Source organism: Hylobates moloch, unplaced genomic scaffold (genome assembly GCF_009828535.3).
Source record: "Hylobates moloch isolate HMO894 unplaced genomic scaffold, HMol_V3 SCAFFOLD_2, whole genome shotgun sequence".
Lineage (NCBI taxonomy): Eukaryota > Metazoa > Chordata > Mammalia > Primates > Hylobatidae > Hylobates > Hylobates moloch.
This window is the reverse complement of record NW_026652277.1, coordinates 49,214,412-49,240,320: the sequence shown is the minus strand read 5'-3', so window position 1 is coordinate 49,240,320 and position 25,909 is coordinate 49,214,412. Positions and strand designations below refer to the sequence as shown.

At 42.6% G+C, this 25,909-nt stretch overlaps 1 pseudogene; it reads right to left on the bottom strand.

The window, feature by feature from the left end:
* Positions 1-8,518: 8,518 nt before the first annotated feature.
* On the bottom strand, positions 8,519-14,691 carry LOC116476497 (UPF0711 protein C18orf21-like; annotated as a pseudogene).
* Positions 14,692-25,909: the final 11,218 nt, after the last annotated feature.

The following is a 25,909-nucleotide window of genomic DNA, read 5'->3' as shown; positions in this document are numbered from 1 at the left end:
CTCCAGGATGGCTTTCCTCACAAGCCTGACCTAGGTTGAAGTCCCTTTTGTAATTTCTGCAGCTTTTCATGCCATACCTTAAAAAGGGCATGGTCACTTACAGGGCTGACTTACTCAGAATTAGGCAGAAGGGCATAGTGTCTAGAGCCTACGATACTTACAGATGCCCGCAAATGTGTTCTAATTTTTATTTCTTTTTAAATCAGGACAAAAATTAAAAAAATAATAAAGCACATATAACATTGATTCCATTTGGATTATGTTTATCTGTATACCAATGCAGTGCTAAAATATAATTTCTAATTCATTTTCCCACAAAGGCAAAAGTGCCCAGAGCCCATGAGAGTCATAATGTGGCCCTGGTCACTTAGTCCACATCCCTGAATGTGAATCCTATCACGACCTAATTATTATTATTTTATTTTTCATTTTATTTCATTTTTTTTTGAGACGGAGTCTAGCTCTGTCGCCCAGGCTGGAGTGTAGTGGTGCAATTCCGGCTCACTGCAAGCTCCACCTCCCAGGTTCACACCATTCTTCTGCCTCAGCCTCCCAAGTAGCTGGGACTACAGGCACCTACCACCACGCCCAGCTATTTTTTTGTATTTTTAGTAGAGACGGGGTTTCACCGTGTTAGCTAGGATGGTCTCGACCTCCTGACCTCATGATCCACCCGCCTCAGCCTCCCAAAATGCTGGGATTTCTTAAAGCAACTTACAGAACTCTGACACCCCACTTAGACTGGCCCATCGTGCCAATGCACTTTGCATTTCTTTGGCTCTATAGATATTTATGTATCTGAATTCACAGAATTCTGAATTCTTTTTAAATTTTTCTATCTTGAAGGGTATACAACCCTTATATAAGTTAAAATGCTATCCAATTAGCAAAAAACTCAGCAGTCATTTCATAAAGGAACCTATTCAAATGGCAAATAAGCACATAAAGAACATGATTAGTCATCATAGAAATGAAAATTAAAACCACAATGAGGTGGATTATACACCCACCAGTATGGCTAAAATTTTAAAAACTGGCAACATGAAGTGTTGGTCTAATGGAACCATGAGAGCTCTCAAACATTGTTCATGGGAGTGTAAAATGATACAACCACTTCTGAAAAACTTTGGCAGTTTCATACCAATCCTATGACCCAGAAGTTCCACTCCTGGTTATTTACCCTTGAGAACTGAAAACATAGCTCTACAAAAAGAGTGACATAAGAATGTTCTTAGCAGCTTTATTCTGGGGGAGATCAGAGAATTCCTACATCTGCTGTTACTCAAGTGCTTTTAGTTCAAAATAATCAGTATGCAAAAGTGGCATATTTTGATCTGCTATGTGGTGAAAAAACAAAAGCAATTATCCTGCCTCAGCCTCCCAAGTAGCTGGGACTACAGGCACATGCCACCATGCCCAGCTAGTTTTTGTACTTTTTGGTAGAGATGGGGTTTCACCATGTTGGCCAGGCTGTTCTCGATCTCTTGACCTCATGATCCGCCTGTCTTGGCCTCCCAAAGTCCTGGGATTACAGGTGTGAGCCACCACGCCCGGCCTACAATCTTTTTATAAGGATATCAGTCATATTGGAGTAGGGGCCAACCCTACTCCAGTATGAATCTTTACTAATTTCAGCTGCAACTAACTATTTCCAAATAAGGTCATATCTGAGATACAGGGGTTAAGTCTCCATCGTATCTTTTTGGGGACACAATTCAATCCATAACAATTGCATAGGTCAAATAAGATACCTCTCAGGTTCAGATTCAGCCGGAGGGCTGTCAGCCAGCAGATGCAGGTGTTCCTCCTCTGTGTTTCTGTGGCACCTGTTTGTGTGCAGAATACCCATCTCTATCACAGCACCAGCCACAGTGTACAGCAATCATCAACCCACTTTGATTTCCCTTAGACTGCAATGCCTTCAAGATAGTAGCAATTTATTATTTGGTTTTGCATCCTCAGTGCCTGGTTGTAAAAATCTTCCACTCAGGGTTCACTCACTAAATGCTTGTGGAATAACAGTAGAATGCTTCCACTTTTGTTAGAGACGTGTGAACCAGAGCAACTCAATCTTAAATAGGAGCTAGGTAAAATGAGGCTGGGACCTACTGGGCTGCATTCCGAGATGGTTAAGGCATTTTAACTTACAGGATGAGATAGGAGGTCAGCACAAGATACAGGTCATAAACACCTTGCTGATAAAACAGGTTGCAGTAAACAGGCTGGCTAAAACCTACCAAAACCAATATGGCCACGAGAGTGGCCTCTGGCTATCCTCACTGCTACACTCCCACAAGCACCATGACAGTTTACAAATGCCATGGCAATCTCAGGAAGTTACCCTATATGGTCTAAAAGGGGAAGCATAAATATTCCACCCCTTGTTTAGCATTTCATCAAGAAATAACCATAAAAATGGGCAGCCAGCAGCCTTTGGGGCTGCTCTGTCTATGGAGTAGCCATTCTTTTGTTCCTTTACTTTCTTAATAAACTAGCTTTCACTTTACGGACTCGCCCTGAATTCTTTCTTGTGCAAGATCAAAGAACCCTCTCTTGGGGTCTGGATCGGGGCCCATTTCCTGTAACACTTTCATGGAACCGTTGTGAGTCCAGAGCCCAGCCCAGTGGCACGATTCAAAAAGCACTAGCTTCCATGCCTTTGTGGCTTTTCCCCTTTGAAGGTGTGAAGACCCATATGGAACCCCAGATTTGATACAAAGATAATTTTGAGCTGAAGGAATTTGAGATTCAACAGATGCAGAAAGAAACCTACTTGGAGCTTCTCTTATCTGACTTAAAGCAGAAACCTCTGAGAAATGAGGACTGCCATAAACTCCCTCATGAGGTGGCTTCTACTTCCAGGAGAGATAGAAAGAGTAAATCTACCATAAAGTGCCTCTTCAGGGGAGTTTTACCGCCCCAAAGAAGCTGGAAAGACCACTTGCCTGTATAGACAACATTATCACAAATTTTCTTATCTCCTATTCTCCTAAAACTTCATTTGTCTTTCCTTAAGAAACCTAATTGTTTTTCCCATAGAAGCCTTTTCTCCTCCCTCCTTTTCCCCTGCTAATTTAGGTGTAAGCCTTTAACTTTAACCATTTGACAAGCCAGCTACTCCTTTTGTTGGCTTCTGGGTGCATATGAATAAACCTTTTTCTCCTGTTTTTTTTTTGTTTGTTTGTTTTGTTTTTGTTTCTTGAGACAGAGTCTTGCTTTGTCAACCAGGCTGGAGTGCAGTGGCACCATCTCAGCTAACTGCAACCTCCACCTCCTGGGTTCAAGCGATTCTCCTGCCTCAGCCTACTGAGTAGCTGGGATTACAGGTGCCCACCACCACACCCAGCTAATTTTTGTATTTTTAGTAGAGACAGGGTTTCACCATGTTGGCCTGGCTGGTCTCGAACTCCTGACCTCAAGTCATCCTTCTGCCTCAGCCTCCCAAAGTGCTGGGATTACAGGTGTGAGCCACTGTACCTGGCCACTTTTTCTCCTGCTAATCTGTCTTTTGTTGGTTTAATTCACAGGCCTCAACTACAGAACATAAGAGGGTAGAGGAAAAAGCTTTTTCCTCCCCTACAGTCTTTGGAAAAGAGCCTATTTTTTTCATTCTTGGCTGTGACTTGACTATGTACAAATACAAACATCTTGGAGTATTTTCTTAACAAGGATGGATGATTCTGCCAAGAATGGTATGATCATTATTACTCTCATGAGCTTCTAGCAACTTCTGTACTATGTCTGAACCACAGGTGTCCACAGTGACCCTGTCTCCTTCACACAGGACTAACAACAGCACATTCAAGTGCATTAATATTACAAGAAAAACCTGGAATTGTATAGAAAAATGTTCCTGCAAAGTGGGAGGGAGCCAAGAGACCAAAGAATTATTCGGAAAAGTCCAGCTTGGCAAGTAGATGTGTTTATTAATATTTACATACAGGGCACTCCTGGACAGCAGCAGGACTGTTCTAGAGATCTGTGCCACCTCCCATCTCTAAACTATCTTTAAGCTGATTTTCTGGCTCTTTGCCTACTGTGTTTGAGTGATGAGACTGTTTTTCTTGGTAGGTTCTCAGATACTCCTCAGGATGCTTAGGTTCTCAGGGATCCCCAGATGCACACCATGGCCTTGGCTCACTACCTGGCCTTCAAGGTTCCAGCAGCAGGCATGCACCCTTCAGTAACCTGGTGCGGGACCCATCACATTACAATTAAAATGTGTATGTGGGAAGAATGCATCCCAAGGGGTTAGCATGAGTTATTTCCTGATGAGGAAATGTTTTAATGAACTTTTTTTGGCTTTTCTTTATTTTCTACATTTTCAGCAGTGAAAATTAGTTTTGTAAGAAAGCTCTTTCCTCTTAATAAATATTAATTTAAAAACAAAAAATAAAAGTTACAAGACAGGCAATATCCTCTAGATCACTCTTTTGCTAGTATTTTTGTCTTTTTTTAACCTTCAGTTCAGATTTCACATTGCTGTTGAAGCACTTACACGTGTTCAGCATTCTTTGCTCTTTGGATGTCTATGTAGGTAGCAGAAGGGAAGGTCTTTCTTTGGGATTTTGCAGTCTCTGCAGGGGTTCAACATTTGCCTCCTACCTGAATCAGAGCTTATTTTATTTTAGTTTTTTAGTATTTCTGTCACCCAGGCTGGAGTGTAGTGGCGCGATCTCGGCTCACTGCAATTGCACAGCTAATCACTACTTCTTATGTAAGCTCAGCTATGGGAATTATTTTTATTAAGCATAGCCCTTATTCATGAAGAATAATTTTTTAAAAAATAAATTAGTACAATGGTGTAGGGAAGAGTAATATTTTTTCCTTGCTTGTTACAAGGTTCATGGCTTACGCCCCCTAACAAAAAACAAATTAACAAGAGAAAAGTGTAACAAATTTATTTAACCAAAGTTTTATGTGACATGGCAGCCTTCAGAAATGAAGACCCCAAAAATGGAGGAAACTGTGTATTTTTATGTTTAGGTTTGATGAAGAGTGGATACTTGTGGAGAAACATGATTGGATAAGGGGGTATGATCTAACAGTAATAAACTAGGGGACTTAACAAGGGCTGTGTGTTCAGATTTATCTTGGTGTCTCTGTGTCTTCATTCCCTTTCTCTGGCTGTCACATGAAGATCTCATGACTGAGAACAAAAAAGACATCCTAAGTCCCCCAACTGACTAAAGGGACCCTCTCTTGGCCAAGAGGACCCCAGAGAAACCTTGAACACTGAGTTCCTGGACATGACAGGATGGAAAGTCAGACATGCCTTGTATTAGTTCGTTTCATGCTGCTAATAAAGACATACCCAAAACTGGGAACAAAAAGAAGTTTAATTGGACTTACAGTTCCACATGGCTGGGGAGGCCTCAGAATGATGGTGGCAGGTGAAAGGAACTTCTTTTTTTTTTTTTTTTTTTGAGATGGAGTCTTGCTCTGTCGCCCAGGCTGGGGTGTAGTGGCGCGATCTCGGCTCACTGCAAGCTCCGCCTCCTGGGTTCACGCCATTCTCCTGCCTTAGCCTCCCGAGTAGCTGGGACTACAGGCGCCTGCCACGACGCCCGGCTAATTTTTTGTAATTTTTTAGTAGAGATGGGGTTTCACCGTGTTAGCCAGGATGGTCTCGATCTCCTGACCTTGTGATCCGCCCGCCTCGGCCTCCCAAAGTGCTGAGATTACAGGCGTGAGCCACCGCGCCCGGCCTAATGGAACTTCTTACTTGGCAGTGGCAAGATAAAAATGAGGAAGAAGCTAAAGCAGAAACCCCTGATAAACCCATCAGATCTTGTGAGACTTATTCACTATCACAAGATTAGCATGGGAAAGACCGGCCCCCATGATTCAATTACCTCCCCATGGGTCCCTCCCACAATACACCGGAATTCTGGGAGATACAATTCAAGTTGAGATTTGGGTAGGGACACAGCCAAACCATATCAATCCACCCCTGGCCCCTCCAAATCTCATGTCCTCACATTTCAAAACCAATCATGCCTTCCCAACAGTCCCGCAAAGTCTTAACTCATTTCAGCATTAACCCAAAAGTCAATAGTCCAAAGTCTCACCTGAGACGAGGTGAGGCCCTTCCACCTATAAGCCTGTAAAATCAAAAGCAAGCCAGTTATTTCCTAGATACAATGGGGGTACACGTATTGGGTAAATACAGCTGTTCAAAATGGGAGAAATTTACCAAAAAAGAGGGGCTATAGAGCCTATGCAAGTCTGAAATCCAGCAGGGAAGTCGAATTTTAAAGCTCCAAAATGATCTCCTTTGATTCCAGGTCTCACATCCAGGTCATGCTGATGCAAGAGGTGGGTTCCCATGGTCTTGGGAAGCTCCACCCTTGTGGCTTTGCAGAGTACAGCCTCCCTTCTGCTGCTTTCACAGGCTGGCATTGAGTGTCTGCAGCTTTTCCAGGTGCATTGTGCAAGCTGTTGGTGGATCTACCATTCTGGGGTCTGGAGGATGGTGGCCCTCTTCTAACAGCTCCGCTAGGCAGTGCCTCAGGAGGGACTCTGCATGGGGGCTCTGACCACACATTTCCTTTCTGCACTGCCCTAGCAGAGGTTCTCCATGAGGGCCCCATCCTTGCAGCAAATTTTGCCTGCACATCCAGGCATTTCCATACATCTTCTGAAATCTAGGCGGAGGTTCCCAAACCTCAATTCATGACTTCTGTGCACCTGCAGGCTCAACACCAAGTGGAAGCTGCCAAGAAATGGGGCTTCTGCCCTCTGAAGCCACAGCCTGAGCTCTACGTTGGCCCCTTTCAGCCACAGCTAAAATGGTTGGGAAACAGAGCACCAAGTCCATAGGCTGCACACAGCACAGGGACCCTCAGCCTGGCCCACGAAACCATTCTTTTTCTTCCTGGGCCTCCAGGCCTGTGATGGGAGGGGCTGCATGAAGGTCTCTGACATGGCCTGGAGACATTTTCCCCAAGGTCTTGGGGATTAACATTAGGCTCCTTACTACTTATGCAAATTTCTTCCGGTTTGAATTTCTCCCCAGAAAAAGGGTTTTTCTTTTCTATTGCATGTTCAGCCTGCAAATTTTCCAAACTTTTATGCTCTGCTTCCCTTATAAAACTGAATGCCTTTAACAGTATCCAAGTCACCTCTTGAATGCTTTGCTGCTTAGACATGTCTTCCACCAGATACCCTAAATCATCTTTCTCAAGTTCAAAGTTTGACACATCTCTAGGGCAGGGGCAAAATGCTGCCAGTCTCTTTGCTAAAACATAACAAGAATCACCTTTGCTCCAATTCCCAATGAGTTCCTCATCTCCATCTGAGACCACCTCAGCCTCAACCTTACTGTCCATATTGCTATCAGCATTTTGGGCAAAGCCATTCAATAAGTCTCCAGGAAGTTCCAGACTTTCCCACATTTTCCTGTCTTCTGAGCCCTCCAAACTGTTCCAACCTCTGCCTGTTACCCAGTTCCAAAGTTGCTTCCACACTTTCAGGTATCTTTTCAGCAATGTCCCACTCACTCTAATAGTACCAATTTACTGTATTAGTTTGTTTTCATGCTGCAGATTAAGACATACCCGAAACTGGGAACAAAAAGAGGTTTAATTGGACTTACAGTTCCACATGGCTGGGGAGGCCTCAGAATCATGGCAGCAGGTGAAAGTTACTTCTTACATGGCGGTGGCAAGAGAAAAATGAGGAAGAAGCTAAAGCGGGTCTGGGTACAGTGGCTCACGCTTGTAATCCCAGCACTTTGGGAGGCCAAGGTGGGCAGATCATGAGGTCAGGAGTTTGAGACCAGCCTGGCCAACACAGTGAAACCCCATCTCTACTAAAAATACAAAAATTAGCTGGGCGTGGTGGTGGGCATCTGTAATCCCAGCTACTCGGGAGGCTGAGGCAGGAGAATTGCTTGAATCCAGAAGGTGGAGATTGCAGTGAGCTGAGGTTGTGCCACTGCACTCCAGCCTGGGCAACAGAGCTAGACTCCATCTCAAAAAAAAAAAAAAAAAAAAGAAGAAGCTAAAGCAGAACCCCTGATAAACCCATCAGATCTTGTGAGACTTATTCACTATCACAAGAATACAAAGCATGGGAAAGACTGGCCCCCATCATTCGATTACCTCCCCCCGGGTCCCTCCCACAACACCTGGGCATTCTGGGAGATACAATTCAAGCTGAGATTTGGTGGGGAGGCACAGCCAAACAATATCACGCCTCATTATACCCCCTCCCTCACTAACCACCATTAGACTTTTTTCCCTAAGGATTAAACAGAAACCAGCCCTTTGGAAAGACTCATTCCACCCTTCATTTAACCAACACCCTGACACTTCCCCTCCCTTTTGCAGCTTCCACAAACCAACCAACCAGCATTCCTTCATGATAAGAGATCACCAACCATGGGCTGGTTCTTTTTTGTTGTTGTTTTTTACTCAGATCAAGTTTCCACGTATTCAAAAAATAAGTAAAAGTTTAAAAAGTTGTTTCACTAACTTTAGTTTCAGAACTGACTAACATCAGGCATTTCTTATTGTCAAAGTCCACCCTTCACAGAAGATAAGAAATTTCTGAAGTCTACCTTTGGATTCTTGTGGGATTCATTCTGACTAAGGAACATTTTTTTACAAGAAAAACCTGGAATTATGCAGAAAAACATTTCCCCAATCTGGGAGGGAGCCAACATTTCATTGAGAAATGTTTCTTTGTTTTGCTCACATTCTTTGAGGAGCAAGAAAATACTGACTCTCCAGATGTAGGTGTTCTGAAAATCAATACCGGGCTCTTGCCTTTGGAACCAGACATCTCATGATTTGGGTTTGCAGTCCTTCTCTTTGGTGTCTTCAGGCTGAGTTTACTTGAGGAGTAGTAGGATTGCTCTTCAATGCTAATAGAAAGCTTCTACTCTTACCATGATGTTTCACTGTTCTGTGGCATGTTTTACAAGTAATCAACAATACACTTTTGGAGTCGTTGAACTTTTTCACAATTTTTGCTTCTTTAAAACTGAGTGTATAATTTCATGCTTCTCGATTAATCAGTTTCTGTATTTTGGGTGTCAATGTGGCTTTGGGTTTGAGACACACTCAAGAGTTATCCAGAATCAACAATTGTAAATAGTGTGGACAGGTTTCTTCAAAAGTACTCTTATCATAGGAGATGGCAGGCTTGGCCCTGGCAGCTGTTGTGCAGTCCCTGCTCTGAAGCTTCAAGGTAGATGCTTCTGTGTCATGGCTGTCACTGCCACTTCCTTGTCACAGGGACCTGGTGAGAAAACATGGCACCAGAAGTTGGCTTCCACCACGGGGTGGTTCTTGCCAGCCTAAGGAGGATGTGCAGTGAGGGTTTTCATGTCCTTGGCTTCACATTTTGTTTTTTGCTTTTGTTGTTGTTGTTTCGAGACAGTTTCACTCACTCTGTTTCCCAGGCTAGAGTATAGTGGCATGATCACAGCTCACTGCAGTCTCCCCAGCTAATTTTTGTATTTTTTGTAGAAATGGGGTTTTGCCATGTTGCCCAGGCTGGTCTTAATTCCTAGGCTTAAGTGATCTGCCCGTCTTGGCCTCCCAAAGTGCTGGGACTACAGGTTTGAGCCAACACACCTGGCCCGTTTCATCTTTTGACATCAGAGACCCGAAAACTTAACCCTGGGATCATGCTAAAGCCACCATTTTTGAACATGGGTCTCATGCAGAGGTGTAAGGTAAATGAATGTGCTTTGGTCAAGAATAGGCCTAGGCAGACATGCAGGCCAGCATGACTCAGCAAGTTTGGAGCACAGGCGCACAACTCCACTTGTTGTATAACGTGTGTGTGTAAGCTCATACTTGGCTTAAAGCCACTATTGTTTTTAAAAGCTATAACTACCCTGCAGACACTGTACGTGAGTCACACACTCAGAGAGAGTGAAGCTCCTAACCCTGTAGGGAGAGTCAACTATCTTGCAGATGGACATGAGGGGAGCCAGAAACCAGCAAGTGTGTCAGGGAATGCAGCTATAAGTGTGGGAGTGACAAGAGCTGCAGAGCTGGCTGCCGAGAAGGGATGCAGCTGGAACAGACAACTGAGACAAAGGAACAGTGTACGAGAGCTGCTGAATAAAACCATATTCCACCTGCCCACGGCCCCCCAAGTGTTCTTTCAGCTATCTGCCACCCATCCACCCACTCCCCTTGGACCTCAGCATAGGCTGGAACCTGACACTTGGTGTGACAAGAGGCACGAAGGTCAATTGCACATGCATTTCTCATTTTATAAATATTCATGACTCCTCCTATAGCTTATTGAATATGTATATTTAGCCACCCACTTCAGCATAAATTCCTGCCTTATTCTTCTCATTTTTGAAGTGCTTGTTTCTGGCTTCTAATGGGAGATTATGCTTCCCAGCCTGTCAAAATGGCCACTTGCAGGCTGCAACCCTTTATGAAAAATAAAGCTCTCCTTTCCATTCTTATGAACCTCATCATTCTTCAGTTGCCGCTTTTTTTGAAACAAAGGTGATTTTAAGATCACATACAATTTATTTGAAAATAATACTAATATCTATTATAATTTGGTCTATTATATATAATTTGGTCTATTATATATAATTATATATAATTTGGTCTATTATATATAATTATATATAATTTGGTTAACCAAATTATAATACATGTAGTAGCTTTCTGAGCTACTATATAATAGCTTTCTAAGAACATTTATATATATGTTCATTTATATATATACATCTTATCTCATATATAATAGCTCTCTAAGAACATTTATATAATATAATAGCTTTCTAAGAACATTTAAACAACAGAGGACTTGATCTTAAACCAATCAAGATGAAATAAGAAAATAAGAATAACTTTGTGTTCAGTTTCCTCATCTGTTAAATGAAAAAGAAAAAGAAAAAGTAATATAATTTGGTCAAATAGCCTATCATGAAACCATGAAGAAACTTGTGTGTCCACATCTCTGACAGACCTTGCACTTTAACTACTGTAAGTAAAATGGCATTTGTTTGGGCAATATAAGTAAAAAAAAAAACAAAAAAAAAAACACAAAAAACTCCCATTTCAGAAATCTTCTCTACAAAGAGGAGAAAGAAAACAGTGTTATGATTAAATAAGCATTAAACCAGAATGTGATGCACAGCTCAGACAATCTGCCAAAAAGATTGCAAAGACAGAAAGAAATCCACTGACATACAGCTAGCTGGACATAACCCATCACATTAGGCAGGTGATTTGTGAATTGGAGTCAGATGATAGCCAAAGTTAGTCCACCTCCTCCCAGGAGACTGGGAAGATAGGGTGTTATTTTCCTTGATGGGTACATTTCAAAGAAATGACTCCCAGGTCTTTGAGAAAACATTCTTGAATCATGAGCCTGGAAAGAGGCTTACTTAGCTATTTAAAAGATTTACATACATTTGAAAAGGGCTGAGAAAGAAATTCTTAAAAAAAAGAGGGGGTGAAGTAGAGAGGTGGGTCTCTTTCCTTGTTTTCAACAGGAAGAATTAAGTTTCTTATTCACCCTTACACACACTCTGGGGTTAGTTAATAAACTGAATTCGTGCTAGATAATGAGGGATAAAAGGTAATTCAGCAAATGTCAAGGATACAGTTTTCCTTTTTGGCAAAGCAGCAGAAACATACTCACTTTCCTAATTGCCTAGGCCAGGGTTTTTCAACCTTAGCACTGTGAAGGAGGAAAAATATCTTTCCTTCCCCTCATTTTAGGTTCATTGGCTGGGAGTCCCTGTAACAAAAGGCAGATTAACAAGACAAAAGCATCCAAATTTATTAAATATAAGTTTTACATGACAGAGGAGCCTTCACAAGGAAATGAAGACCCAAAGAAATAGAGTAAACCTGAATATTTTTATGCTAGGTTTGCTGAAGAGTGGATAGTCTTGGAGAAATATAATAGGGCAAAGAGTATGATCTAATGGTAGTAAACTAGGGGAAACAGCAAGTCTTGCTTATTAATTCTTCTCTGTGTCTCTGTGTCTTTGAAAATAAGGATGTTTCATTTCTCTTGGTGTACGGAGGACACCTCTCATATGAGGTGTTCTGATCTGCTTCAGGGGAAGTTCAGAAAATCCTTTCCAGGTTCATTTCCTTTTCCTTCTCCTTTCCTTCCCCTTTTCCTCTCCTTCCATCCCCTCCCCTCCCTTGCCTTCCACTCCCCTCTCTCTCCTCTCTTCTCTTCTCCTTTCTTCCTTCTTTCTTACAGGGTCTTGCCATATTGCCTAGGCTGAATTCAAATTCCTGGGCTCAAGTGATTCACCCACCTCAGCCTCCCAAAGTGCTAGGATTGCAGTCATGAGCCATCATGCCTGGCCTATTTTTTGCTATAGTGGTGTCAGCTGTGTTTGTGACAAGTGAGGAGAAGATACCACTTTTTCTCCTCTACACCATTCTACTAATTTCAGTGATTGGCTTTGCTGTGCCAGGCAACCCCAGTTTGGTTCTGTAACACCCCCAGATGATGTCTGATTACCCTGGTCTGCCTTCGGCAAGAATCCTGTTGGGCTGGTTTAGCCAGAACCCCCCTTACCCTGCATGTTTCCTTTTAATAATTTTCCATCCACTGACCTGTTTTCTGCTCCTTGGTTCTAAATTCCCACTTGCCCATGGTATATTTGGAGTTGAGACCAATCTTTCTCCCCTACTGAAAAATCCCATCACAGTGGTCCCTATACGTATCTGAATGGTCCTGAATAAAGTCTGCCTTATGAAGGGGTTAAGAACCTGCCACCCCAGAACATGTTCTGGCATATTGAGTATTTTGAGTTAGAGGCACTCAAAAAACAGCAGATGCAAGAAGATAACTCTGACCTTCCTTCTGTTTCCTAAAAGCAGGAGATGAAATTCCCACATGAGGGATATTCTGCCTATTCCAGAGGGAAAGTATCATTCTTATCATCAAGGATGGGAAGTTGAGGCTGAGGAGAATCTGAATAAACCATAGACTAATCCTTATGTTCCTAGCCACTATACTACCCAATACCCTTTGCTGCATCACATTTTCACAATTTACTACTCTTTGTTTAATTCTTTATATAAGTGTTCATCTCTAGCAGCGTCTTTGGGTCTTCATTTCCTTATGAAGTCCCCTGTGCCATGTAAAACCGTACTAAATTTTTCGTATGCTTTTTTCCTGTTGATCCCTCTTATGTCAGTTTAGTTCTCAGCTTGAGGGGGTGAAAAGAACAAATCCTGAGGGCATTTTTTGCCTGTCTTTATGTACGGGAGGAAAAATAATGCCCTCCTCCAACCTTCATGAGCTCTATAACAAAAGACAGATTAACAAGAGAGAAACAAATGGAAGTTTAATAACATGTGTACCCCCTGTAACATGGGAGATAACCCAGAGAAATAAGTAAATCTCTAGAATAGATCTCAAAGAAAGATTTTAAAACCTCAGGCTTGAAAAGCATTATTCTCTGAAACAAAGAAATAAGGATGGAGAGAATGGCCAGCTAAGAGAAGATGGCCAGAAAAAGCATCTTAAACAAAGGTACATTTGTTATACAGATTTAAGTTGATGCCTTCCTTCTTTATTGATTAAGCATCTCTAGAGATTTAGTCTTCCTTCTCTTTCTGGTGCAGGGAGGGAGACACACTTAAAAATGAAGACTGCCTTTATAGCTGCAAATTTCTCTTACACAAAAGGGTAACTTTCCAGAACTTCTCCTGTGTCTGCAGTTTCTCAAAATAACCAGCTCAAAATAAACCTTATGCCAAAGAGGCCTATTTTGGGGTGGCATATTCTGGACTCTGGCAGTCATATTTTGGAGTGGCATGTCCTGAGCCCTGTCACTGTGTTTAATAAGGATCATCAAATAATTTTTTCTCTAGCAGAACTTAGTATGCCACTGGCACGCAGCACTCACAGGTTCCTCATGTTACTGGAAAGGGGTCCCAGTCTAGACCCTAAGAGAGCGTTCTTGGACCTCATGCAAGAAAGAATTCAGGTCAGGTCCATATGGTAAAGTGAAAGCAAGTTTTTTAAGAAAGTGAAAGAATAAAAGAATGGCTACCCCATAGGCAGAGCAGTGGCAGGGGCTGCTCAACTGAGTATACTTACAGGTATTTCTTGATTTTATGCCAAACAGGGGTGGATTATTCGTGAGTTTTCTGAGAAAGAGGTGGGCAATTCCTGGAACTGAGGGTTCCTCGCCTTTTTAGACCATATGGGGTAACTTCCTGATGTTTCCATGGCATTTGTAAACTGTCATGGCACTGGTGGGAGTGCCTTTTAGCATGGTGATACATTGTAATTAGCATAAAGTGAGCAGTAAGGATGACTAGAGGTAACTTTCGTCATCATCTTGGTTTTGGTGGATTTTAGCTGGCTTCTTTACCACAACCTGTTTTATCAGCAAGGTCTGTGTGACCTGTATCTTCTGCCAACCTCCTATCTCATCCTGTGATTAAGAATGCCTGACCTACTGGAATGCAGCATAGTATGTCTCAGCCTTATTTTGTCCAGCCCCTATTCAAGATAAAGTCACTCTGATTCGAATGCCTCTGACACCCATGCTGTCCTTTTTTCCGAATGGGTCAGTGAGGTGGAGGTGGAAGCACACGCCTTTAACATCCTCTTCTAATCTCCCTCAGCACTATGTTCCTACCTCTCCTCTTCAATTCCTCTTCTTAACACTTTTGATACAGTTATTTGTGAGGATGCCTTATCTCTGCTGCTAAGCTGCATGTTTCGTTAGGACTGTATCCTATTAGATTCACCTTTATATCCTCTGTAGCACACAGCAAACCCTCAATAGAAAGTATGGGTGTCATGAAACAACTTCAAACAGGAACCAAACTGTAATCTACCTGTGTCTTAAATTGATGCCCTTCTGGTTTCCACAGTAAAATGAGAGAAATGTTTTCTGCAGTGTTCAGATTCTGGAAGCTAGGCCCGTTTCTTCCCCCTTAGATCTCTGGACTTCATCTTTCCCTTCTCTGTATCATTTCTTGCTCGTATTTATGGAAACACACCGTGGCCAAACAGCTGTATTGTTCCTCCCTTTGCTGGCCAACAACTGTTTCTCCAGTTCCCATTGTCCTTAAAGGATACCAGAATATCTCACCCCAAAATATGCCTTTTTGGCTTATAAATTATTTTGAGCTAAAGGCAATTAAGAGCCAGCAGATACAGGAAAAGCTCTTTATCTCCTGATGACTGCCTGAAAACAAATTGTATTAGTCTGTTTTCGCACTGCTGTAAAAAACTACCTGAGACTGGGTAATTTATAAAGAACAGAGGTTTAATTGACTCAGTTCCACATGGCTGGGGAGGACTAAGGAGTCTTCCAATCATGGCAGAAGGCAAAGGGGAAGCAAGGCACATCTTAAATGACAGCAGAAGAGTGGGATGGAAGTGCCCCACACTTTTTAAACCATCAGATTTCATGAGAACTCACTCACTATCATGAGAAGAGCAAGGGGGAAGTCTGCTGCCAAGATCCAGTCACCTCCCACCAGGCTCCTCCTCCAATTTGACATGATATTTGGGTGGGAACACAAATCCAAACCATATCATTCTGTCCCTGTCCCCTCTGAAATCTCATGTCCTTTTCACATTGCAAAATACAATTATCTGTTCTCAACAGTCCCCCGTTCTTTACTCATTTCAGCATTAACTCAAAAGTCCACGGTCCAAAGTCTTACCTGAGACAAGGTAAGTCCCTTCCATCTATGAGCCTGTAAAATCAAACAGTTACTTCCAAGATACATTGGGGGTATGGGGATTGGGTAAATGCTCCCATTCCAAATGGGAGAAATTAGCCAAAACAAATGGGCTACAGACCCCATGCAAGTCCGAAACCCAGCAGGGCAGTCATTAGATCTTACAGCTCCAAAATAATCTCCTTTGACTCCATGTCTCACATCCAGGTCATACTGATGCAAGAGGTGGGCTCCCAAGGCCTTGGACAGCCCTGCCTCTGTGGCTTTGCATGGTACAGCCCACATGGCTGCTTTCACGGCTGAAGTTTAGTGCCTGTGGTTTTTCCAGGCATAAGGTGCAAACTGTCAGTAGATCTACCGTTCTGGAGTCTGGAGGACAGTGGCCCTCTTCTCACAGCTCCACTAGGCAGTGCCCTAGTGGTGACTCTGTATGGGGGCTCCAACACCACATTTCTCCTCTGCACTGCCCTAGAAGAGGTTCTCCAGGAGGGCACCCCCCACCTGCAGTAGACATCTGCCCTGGACATCCAAGCATTTCCATACATCCTCTGAAATCTAGATGGAGATTCCCAAAACTCAATTCCCAAAACCTGTGCACCCATAGGCCAATACAACATGGAAGCTGCCAAGGCTTGGGGCTTGCACCCTCTGAAGCCATGTCCAGAGCTGTACTTTGGCCCCTTTTAGCCACAGTTGGAGCTGGAGCAGCTGGGATGCAGGGTGCCATGTCCTGAGGCTGCACAGAGCAGCACGTCCTGGGCCTGGCCCACTAAACCGTTTTTTCCTACTAGGCATCCAGGTCTGTGATGGGAGGGGCTGCCATGGAGGTCTCTGAAATGCCCTGGAGACATTTTCTCCAGTGTCCTGGCTATTAAAATTTGGCTCCTCTTTACTTATCAAAATTTCTACAATAGATTGGAATTTCTCCCCAGAAAATGGCTGGCTACCACATGGCTGGGCTGCAAATTTTCCAAACTTTCATGCTCTGCTTCCAGTTTCAGATAATCTCTTTTTTCGTGCATATGAACGTACACTTTTACAAACAGCCAGGTCATATCTTGAATGCTTTGCTGCTTAAAAATTTCTCGTGCCAGATACCCTAAATCATCTTTCTTAAGTTCAAAGTTCCATAAATCTCCAAGGCAGGGGCAAAATGCCACCAGACTTTTTGCTAAAGCATAGCAAGAGTGACCTTTACTTCAGTTTTCAATGAGTTCCTCATCTCCATTTGAGACCACCTCAGCCTGGACTACATTGTCCATATCACCATCAGCATTTCTGTCAAAAGCCATTCAACAAGTCTCTAGGAAGTTCCAAACTTTCCCATAGCTTCCTGTCTTCTTCTGAGCCCTCCAAACTGTGCCAACCTCTGCCCATTACCCAGTTCTGGCATTGTTTCTACATTTTCAGGTATCTTTATAGCAGTGCATTACTCCTGGTACCAATTTTCTGTGTTAGTCTGTTCTCACACTGCTATAAAGAACTACCCGAGGCTGGATAATTTATAAAGAAAAGAGGTTTAATTGACTCACAGTTCTGCAGGCTTAGCAGGAAGCATGACTGGGAGGCCACAAGAAATGTACCATCATGTCGGAAAGGGAAGCAGGCACCTTCTTCACATGGTGGCAGAGGAAGGAGGGAGGTGCCACATCACTTTTAAACAATCAGGTCTCCTGAGAACTCACTCACTATCACAAGACCAGCAAGGGGGAAATCTGCCCCCATGATCCAATCACCTCCCACCAGGTCCTTCCTCCAATTCAACATGAGATTTGGGAGGGGACAAAAATCCAAACCATACCACAAAGTAAGTAAATTTTTTTTGTAAAAAAGTTTATATTTTTGAAGGACACTTCCATCTGTAAAGAAGTCTCTGTACCAAGGACAGAGCTACTCCAGGGAGACAAGTCTTATCCCCTCCAGCCCACCCCCACCCCTAGAGAGTATTATCTGCATAACAGGACAAGTCTTCTTTACCTTGCATTTCCCCCCTCCCCTTCCCATAACTTGCTTCCTCTGCTCAGAAGCCCAAAGCCCCTTTTATTTGTGTAGCTTAGTCTGTGTATAAGCGTCAAGCATCTGGCTACCTCCTTGAGTCACATTTTCTCTCATTTGTACATATATAAGTTAAACTCTTTTTTCTTTCTTGTTCGTCTGCCTTTATCAGTTTGATTTGCGGGCCTAGCCATTAAAGCTAGGAGGATAGAAGGAAAAAGATTTTCTTCTCTATATCCCCCAAACACTAACCAATTTCCTGTTCCTATAAAGAATTTAAGGAAGACTGGCACTGGAAAGGCCCTGATGGTGATGAGGAAGACCAAGCCATGCCTACCTCTTTTATCAGAGAGTGTCCTGTTTGGAAAACAGAGCCCATCTCAGATAATTTTGTTGAGGGAATTTGATATAGGGAACCAAATACAAAAGTGTTGAGAGAATTGAAAAGTCAAACAAAGGACAAAGAGGCAAGCCAGATATTAGCAACAGCAAGAGGCTGCTACTACCCATAGGACTAGAAAGAACAAAAGAAAAGGTGGTGTTGGGAAGCCAGGAGCCAGACCACCACCATTGGTGGGAGTTAGCCACTTTGGAGCCTGCCCAAGGAGCTGAGGCTGCAGAGGGGCTGCCTCAAAAAAGCTGGGACCTTAGAGGAGACGCAGTCGGAGATGCTGCCAGATCTCCTGCCAGTGCCTCCCACTGGCCTATTGAGAAGGAAAAACTTTTCCTTTACTATCTTATGTTCAGTAGCTCAGGGCCTGTGAATTTAACAGACAAAAGACAGAGTCACAGGAGAAAAGAGAGTTTGTGTGTGCAATGCACACATGAGTGCTCAGTGAGGAGTCACTGGGTGTGGTGTGGTAGTTAGAATTTGGGACTTACATTCCTAACTTCATAGGTGAAGGGAGAAAGGAGAAAAGTCTCCTTATGAAAGAGCAAATAGATTTCTTTAGGAAAGACAAATAGGTTTTTAGGGAAAAAAAAAAAAACAGGAGACAAGAAAGTTTGTAATAATGTTTGTTTGTAAGTAGTCTGTCTTCTTTCTGGCCATGAAACCACACTGAAGAGGGGATTTATTGTAGGTTAACTCTTGGTCTCTCTCATGGGAGGAAATCTGCTTCAAAGAGGAAATTTATGGCACCCTCATTTAGAAGTTTCTGCTTTTTGTCAGAGAAAGGAAGCTCTGAGAGGGCTCCTTTCTGTATCTGTTGAATCTCAAATGTCTTCAGCTTAAAATAATCTTTATATTGTCAACCTAAATAACAGAGAGAGGCTCTCTAAAAGAAAAGATGTTTATTTGGGAATAGAACATTGCAATAGGAATGCACATACCGTAGTAAACTATGTGCATATTTAGGGAGGTGAAGGAAGACAAAGGTTTTCAAAGGAAAAAATGAGGATTATGTGATTGTTTTGAAATAATTATCCTTGGCTATGAAGATCAATAATAATGGTGGCACCAGTCCAAGGTTGGACTGGCAGTTGCTGGGCAGAAGTCCTTGCAGAAGTATTTTATGTACAAAGTTGTGTTTTGTTGTAGAGTCTTTTTCGTGATCAGGCATACGAGCATGAAAACCCTCTCTTCATGGCCTTCCCTGGCTCTATTGTCAGGGTTTTCTTAATATCAGTGACTCCATTTTGACTCTGACATCTTTCACAATACCAGCTCTGGAGCTCCAAGTGGGTTTCCACAGACTAAACCTAACTGAGCACCAGGTCGACAAGAAAGACTGGGAAATGGAAATGTTCAGGCTCTGGCCCCTACAATTCTGAGAAGAAAAGAGCAGGGGATGGTTCTGAGAACAAATAAACAGCCATCCCATTTCTTTTTCTGTGGTCACCAGTGATGTAGCTCCACAATTGCCCCTTTTGGAGTACTCCACCATGCAGGAAACACTGCCTACCCCCAGACAGCAAGCCCAGCAGTTCACTTCCGGGTTTCCTTGAATTACCACTTTGATGGTTACTGCCTGAAAAGCAAGAAGAGCTTTTACTCTGAGAGAACTCTACTGCCCTCCACAGTCGCATACATGTAACTACTAACTTATATTGGTTTGTAAGTAACACCAAACTGAGGTGCTTAAATAAAACACCCCAATAACACTCTGAAGCTTCTTAATTCACAGTATAGATGTGGCAAGTGTTCCCAGGGATAAGGAGTGGAACTCATTTCCTTCCAAGCCACTTGAATTACCTGTGGAACAATTTATCTGCAATTCTAGCAGAGACCAGCCAGGACATCTGTTACCAAGGGTGGGATTTAAGCTTCTCATTCAACAGATCATTGACGTTCACTAAGGAAAAGCGAACTCTTGAGTGGCTTTCTCTGATCTTAATCTGCTTAGTGGTCTGTATCAGACACAGGAACTCAATTGATCATTATTTATGGATGAAACCACTCGCTATTATGAATCAGTAACATGCCAATTACGCATTTGGAATAAATAATGGGAAAGACTTTTTCTCATTGCTGAATTGATAATAAAGAAGTTTTGACAGTGTCTGCTCATTTTTCAGGAAAAGACAACAAGAAAGGACACATGAAACTTGTAGGAAAGCCAGCCTCCACCTGCCGTTCACTCTGCCCACAGTAACAGAAGTGCGGATGCAGCCACTGTTAGTGTGTTCCGCCCACGGTACTATTTAGTGAGGCATCAGACCATTCTCACATTTTTCTGTGTTTGGACTCATGTCCCACTTTTGTGCTTCTCTCAAGGACTTTCGGCTTCTCCTGAAAGAACACGTGTTCATCCAGCCCAACATCTTGGCAAAGGCAAGTCTTTTTGGCAGCAGGGCCACTAATGATAGTAGGTGCTGGCAAAAGTGTAGGCAGCCAGGGCTCAGGGGAAGGCAGTGACCCAATTACTGACAGCTGTTAGAGCCTCGTTTCTCTGCCTTTTAGTTTCCCCAGCAGAGTGGTACCGACACCACCATCATTAACAGTTAATTTTGATTTAGTATGTCTGCACAGGCTGGGACAACTAAAGTGCAGCCTGTTGCCTATAAAAGCTCAACTCCCCCCTTGAGGTCATTTTGAATTGCACCTGCTCAGGCCCAAGCGATAGGTGGAAGAAGCTTTTCAAGGTCATTCCAGTTTCTAAAGGCTTCCTCCCGCAGCAGGAGTCTTGAATGATGAACTTAAGAGCTATGCAAAGGGCTGAAATAACTTATGTTAAAACCCTCTTTCTACTCCCTTGTGATCATACTGAGAAAAACCCAAGAACTAAAATTAAGCTAAAGACAAAGACCCAGGTTTTATAACAACCAAATGTCAAGCTTAGTGATGGTATTTTTAAAAACGAGCTAAGTGGAGCATTTTGAACAAATATTGGAGGGTGACAAAAACTCTCTTCTTGACCAAACTTTATTTATTACTTTATGTTTTAAAAATAGATACAGGGCCTCAGTCTGTTGCCAGGCTGGAGTGCAACGGCATGATCATATCTCACTGCAGCCTGAATCTCCTGAGCTCAAGTGATCCTGCCACCTCACCCTCCCAACGTGCTGGGATTATAGACATGAGCCACCATGCCTGGCTCAAACTTTAGAAAGACTCCTCTGAGCCCTCTTTTTGATGAGGCCTCAACTTTGGCCTATAAAAACTACAGACTCTCAGAAGAAATGATTTCATCCACACTCTCTCTTCCCTACTAAAAGACTCGAACCACCAGTAATATAGTCTCTAACAGTTAAGGCTGAACCCCTAGGATGACCCCTCACTCCCCTTAAAGTGCCTGCCTGGGAATGCTCAAGGCTGCTGGAGAATTGCTGTTTGTTCCAGCCCAAACCTGGTAATAGACAGATAGGCCCCATCACCTGCCTGCCTTAGAGCAGTACCTTTAGAAAGTTTGCAAGTGTAGACGCTTTCTCTCTCTCTTTGTGATGTTGATTTCCACCATCCAGAACTCTCCTCAAGAACCTGAGGGCCATCCCCCTTTTTTTTTGAGATGGTTGAAGCGATTCTCCTGCCTCAGACTCCTGGGTAGCTGGGATTACAAGGCTCCTGCCGCCATATCTGGCTAATTTTTGTATTTTTAGTAGAGTCGGGGTTTTACCATGTTGGCCAGGCTGATCTCAAATTCCTGATCTCCAGTGATCCAGCTGCCCAGACCTCCCAACGTGGTGGGATTACTGGTGTGAGCCACTGCGCCTGCTGGCCATCTTTTTGAAATGCAAAAATTCAGGGAAATAACTCTGCTGTCCTTACCACATCTCCCAGCGGGGTGACCACTGCGCTCTAACTAGCAGCACTATCTCCTGTCATAAAGATGTGAGGGGAAATCTGCTTTTCTTCCACATAAGCACCAATGAACAAACCCAGTCCCTGCTTAAGCTCGGTCTGGGTCCCCCATCCTACTCCCTCATTCTCCCTGTAAAACGCCCAGTCACCTCTGCACAATCAAAGTAAGCTCAGTTCACACTGGATCTCTTCCCTATTGCAGTGGTTATGACAGAATAATGTCTATTTTAGTACTTTACTAGTGTCTGACTTTGTCTTTGACAATGGTCAGATACATTTTCTTTTTGTCATAGGGAGCAGGGATTAGTTTAGACAGACAGACCATGGAGCTAACAAGACCAAGGTTATTATGAACTTGACCTCCAGATGGCTCTGCCCATATTGCAGTGGCATGTGCACACCTCTGTCAGGCGTTTCACACATGGCTTCCATTGATCACAAGGGAGACCAGATGAGAAAGTAGTGCTGGCTTAGCACAAGCCACGTGCTGCTGCTCATTTGGTTTCTCGTTACTGCCTTAATAGCTCCAGTATACAGATGGTGCAGCTCATAGCCTCTTCTTTGTACACCTCAGCTGGAAGGGTACCTGTGCTCTTGCTCCCCCAAATGCCTTCTCTCTGACATCCCCAATTCTCCCGTCCTTTTAGCATCTAGTTCATGGTCCCCTTCTACCACAGTTCCTTCCCAGACTCTGCCTCCCACTTTGCTCACTCTGGTGCCTAGAACATTTATCTTGCATACTCTACATCTCATTTTGTTACCATGGTTAACAAAATTTCGCTGCTCCTAAAAGAAATAAGGACTAAGTATTCCACCTCCTGCCTTCTACCAGTATCAGGCTAGTATATTGAAACTATTCAGTAAAATGCACTTAAATATTTTAAATGAGTTTTCAAAAGCTTTGACAAATTTCAGTAAAATGATGTTGAATTCCTTCATCATTTCTAGGGTGGACAATAAACTTTTATTACAACTCTCAAAATGCTTACAAATTTATGCAAAATCAAACTAGTGTTGCTGCACTTTGTATAGAGTAAGTAGTCTATTGCCTATGGATTTTTTTCCAATTTTATTTGTGATCATACAGTAATATTATATTTTACCACAAAGGAAAAATGTTTAGCATTTGGCATTATAATAGCTAGTTCTTTACACTCTCATTGCTGTTAGCCTACATTTTCATAACTTTATGCATATCTCTTTCTTATGATAGTATCCTTTCTTCCCATTTTAAAAAGAGAAGAAAGGTTTGGGAAAGTGTTAGAGACTAACTAGATGGCTCATAAAAACTCCTCTGCAGTTAGCGATTCAAACTTCTGGTTATCTATGTTAACTGGACCTTTGTTGTTCTGTTTTAATCAACTAAGGATAAGACTTTTACATTTTACTTAAACTGTTGTAATACTATAAATAAGTAATACTAATACTATAAATAAAATCTTTTCACTGGAGAAAAGTGCAATCAATAAAAATGTTAGGTATCCATCACAGTAAACTTCTTCTTCTTTTTTTTTTTTTTTGAGATGGAGTCTCGCTGTGTCGCCCAGGCTGGAGTGCAGTGGCATGATCTTGGGTCACTGCAACCTCTGCCTCCCAGGTTCAAGCCATTCTCCTGCCTCAGCCTCCTATTCACTGGGATTACAGGCGCCTGCCATCACGCCCAGTTAATTTTTTGTATTTTTTAGTAGAGATGGGGTTTCACTATATTGCCCAGGCTGGTCTCGAACTCCTGACCTTGTGATCTGCCCGCCTCGGGCTCCCAAAGTGTTGGGATTACAGCTGTGAGCCACCACGCCCGGCCACAGTTAATTTCTATGTAGTTTTCAGGAATATAAAATAATCCTGTCATGGGTATTTAACTTAGATTACTCATGTGCTAAGATCCAGAAGGAATCTTCCAGAATGGTGGTTTTCCATTTGTGTTCCACAGAACCCTAGTATGCTGAGGAGTTATTTCCAGGTATATTGGTTTTCTGTTACTGCTGTAACAAATTACCACAAATGTAGTGGCTTAAAACAACACAGCTTTATTTACCTTACAGTTCTGGAGGTCAGAAGTCTGAAAAAGGTATTTCTAGGCCAACAACAAGGGTCAGGAGGTCTGTGTTCCTTCTTGGAAACCCTAGAGGAGAAGCCGCTTCCTTGCCTTTTCCAGCTGCTGGAGGCCTCCTGCATTCCTTGGCTTGAGGCCCTTTCCATCTGGCTGGCTGCATCTTCCTCAGATCAGGTCACTCTGACTAACTCACCTGTCTCTTGCTTTCTCTTATAAGAACCTTTGTGATTACATTGGGCCCACTCAGATGATTCAGGTCAATCTCTTCATCTCAAGGTCAGCTGACTAGCAAACTTAATTCCATCTACAATTCTAATTTCCTCTTGCCCTGTAACAGAACATGTTTATACATTCCAGGAATTAGGAGTTGAACTTCTATGGTTGGCCATTCTACTGCCTACTACATCAGGTATCTTACAGATTTGAATTCAAATTCTAAAACAGCCAAAACAGGTTATTTAAAATATTTAGAAGAAACCAAACACACACTCAAATGCAAAATGTACAGCTTTCTATTTTATTTTATTTCTGGAGACAGGGTCTCACTTTATTGTCTAGGCTGGAGTTCAGTGGTGCAATCACAGCCCACTGCAACATCGAGCTCCTGGGCTCAAGCAATCCTCCTGCCTCAGCCTCATGAGTAGCAGGGACTGCAGGTGTGCAACAGCACACCCAGCTAATTCTCTTATATTTTGTAGAGAAGGGGGTCTCACTATGTTGCCCAGGCTGATCTTGAACTCCTGGCCTCAAGCGATCCTCCAGCCTTGGCCTTCTAAAGTGTTGGGATTACAGGCGTGAGCCACCGTGCCCAGGCAATGTACTGAATTTTAAACACCAGAGTCTACCAGTGTATTCACTTGTGCTGCTAGGTCACTCGTTTGAGCACAGACCTTAGATGAAAACTTTGCTGCCATCGATGTGCAGATACCTCGTTTTGGTGGGGAGTTTGATCATTTAATACATGTGGTTCAGTTAAAGCAAAATCCGGTTATTTCCTCCAGAATAATACCTATTCTGAATAGCAAAATTGTTATATATTGCCTACCTGTAGTTCTCTTGAAAGACATTTATCACATCTTCAAGAAGTACTTCAAGTGGCCACATACCACTTCCATAGCTTCTGAAGACAAGGATCGAAGGACTATTTTAACAGTGAAAAATGAAGGAAATGAAGCCCACTAATTCATCATACCAGTTTTCTCCTCCAAGTTTGCTTTAGAACATTCTAAGCATAATCATAAGGGACAACAGAGAGCTCAAAGCCACCAACTCAGTGGGGAAGGCAGATCATACCTCCCTACTATGCAGTGCAGAGTCCTTTGTTGGGGTGCAGTCGGTGGCAGAAAACAATTGCCCAATATTTTGGTGTGATTATTCCAGCTGTCTGGAGGGTATGGCTCTCAGAAAACTATCCACTCATTTTATTTAGTCTGGTGCAATACAGCTTTAACCCACTGTCCTTTTTCATATGTATTAATGTCTTTCAGGAACATTTGAGTGAATCCATCATATAATATCCTGATAGATCCTACATTTTCACAAGAGGAACATTAAAAAATCATTGTTGCTTGTCAATATTGCATTTCTTGTGATCTTCACACCTACCTACATGTTTTAAAAGTAGAAGAGAAGTAATAATTTATCTCTTGACCTTGCTTCAACCTGGACATTTTCCATTGTATTTAGAGAGTGAAGACTGCTTCAGAGATACAAAACTAACACCAGAACCTTTCTAAGAGACTGATGTATTCCTATTCCAGGTTAGGTATGAAAGGTGAAGTCACCAATTAGATATTTTCCTTTGAATCTGATCTTTCTGAATTGTGCTAAAATAGCTCTCTCTGTGTTGACATCTACAGTCAATGAAGAATAAGCCACAGGGGTCTAATAGGTTACATCCTTTGAAAAAAGGATAAACTATTGTGCCCCCCCCAAAATTTAAATGGCTTAAAT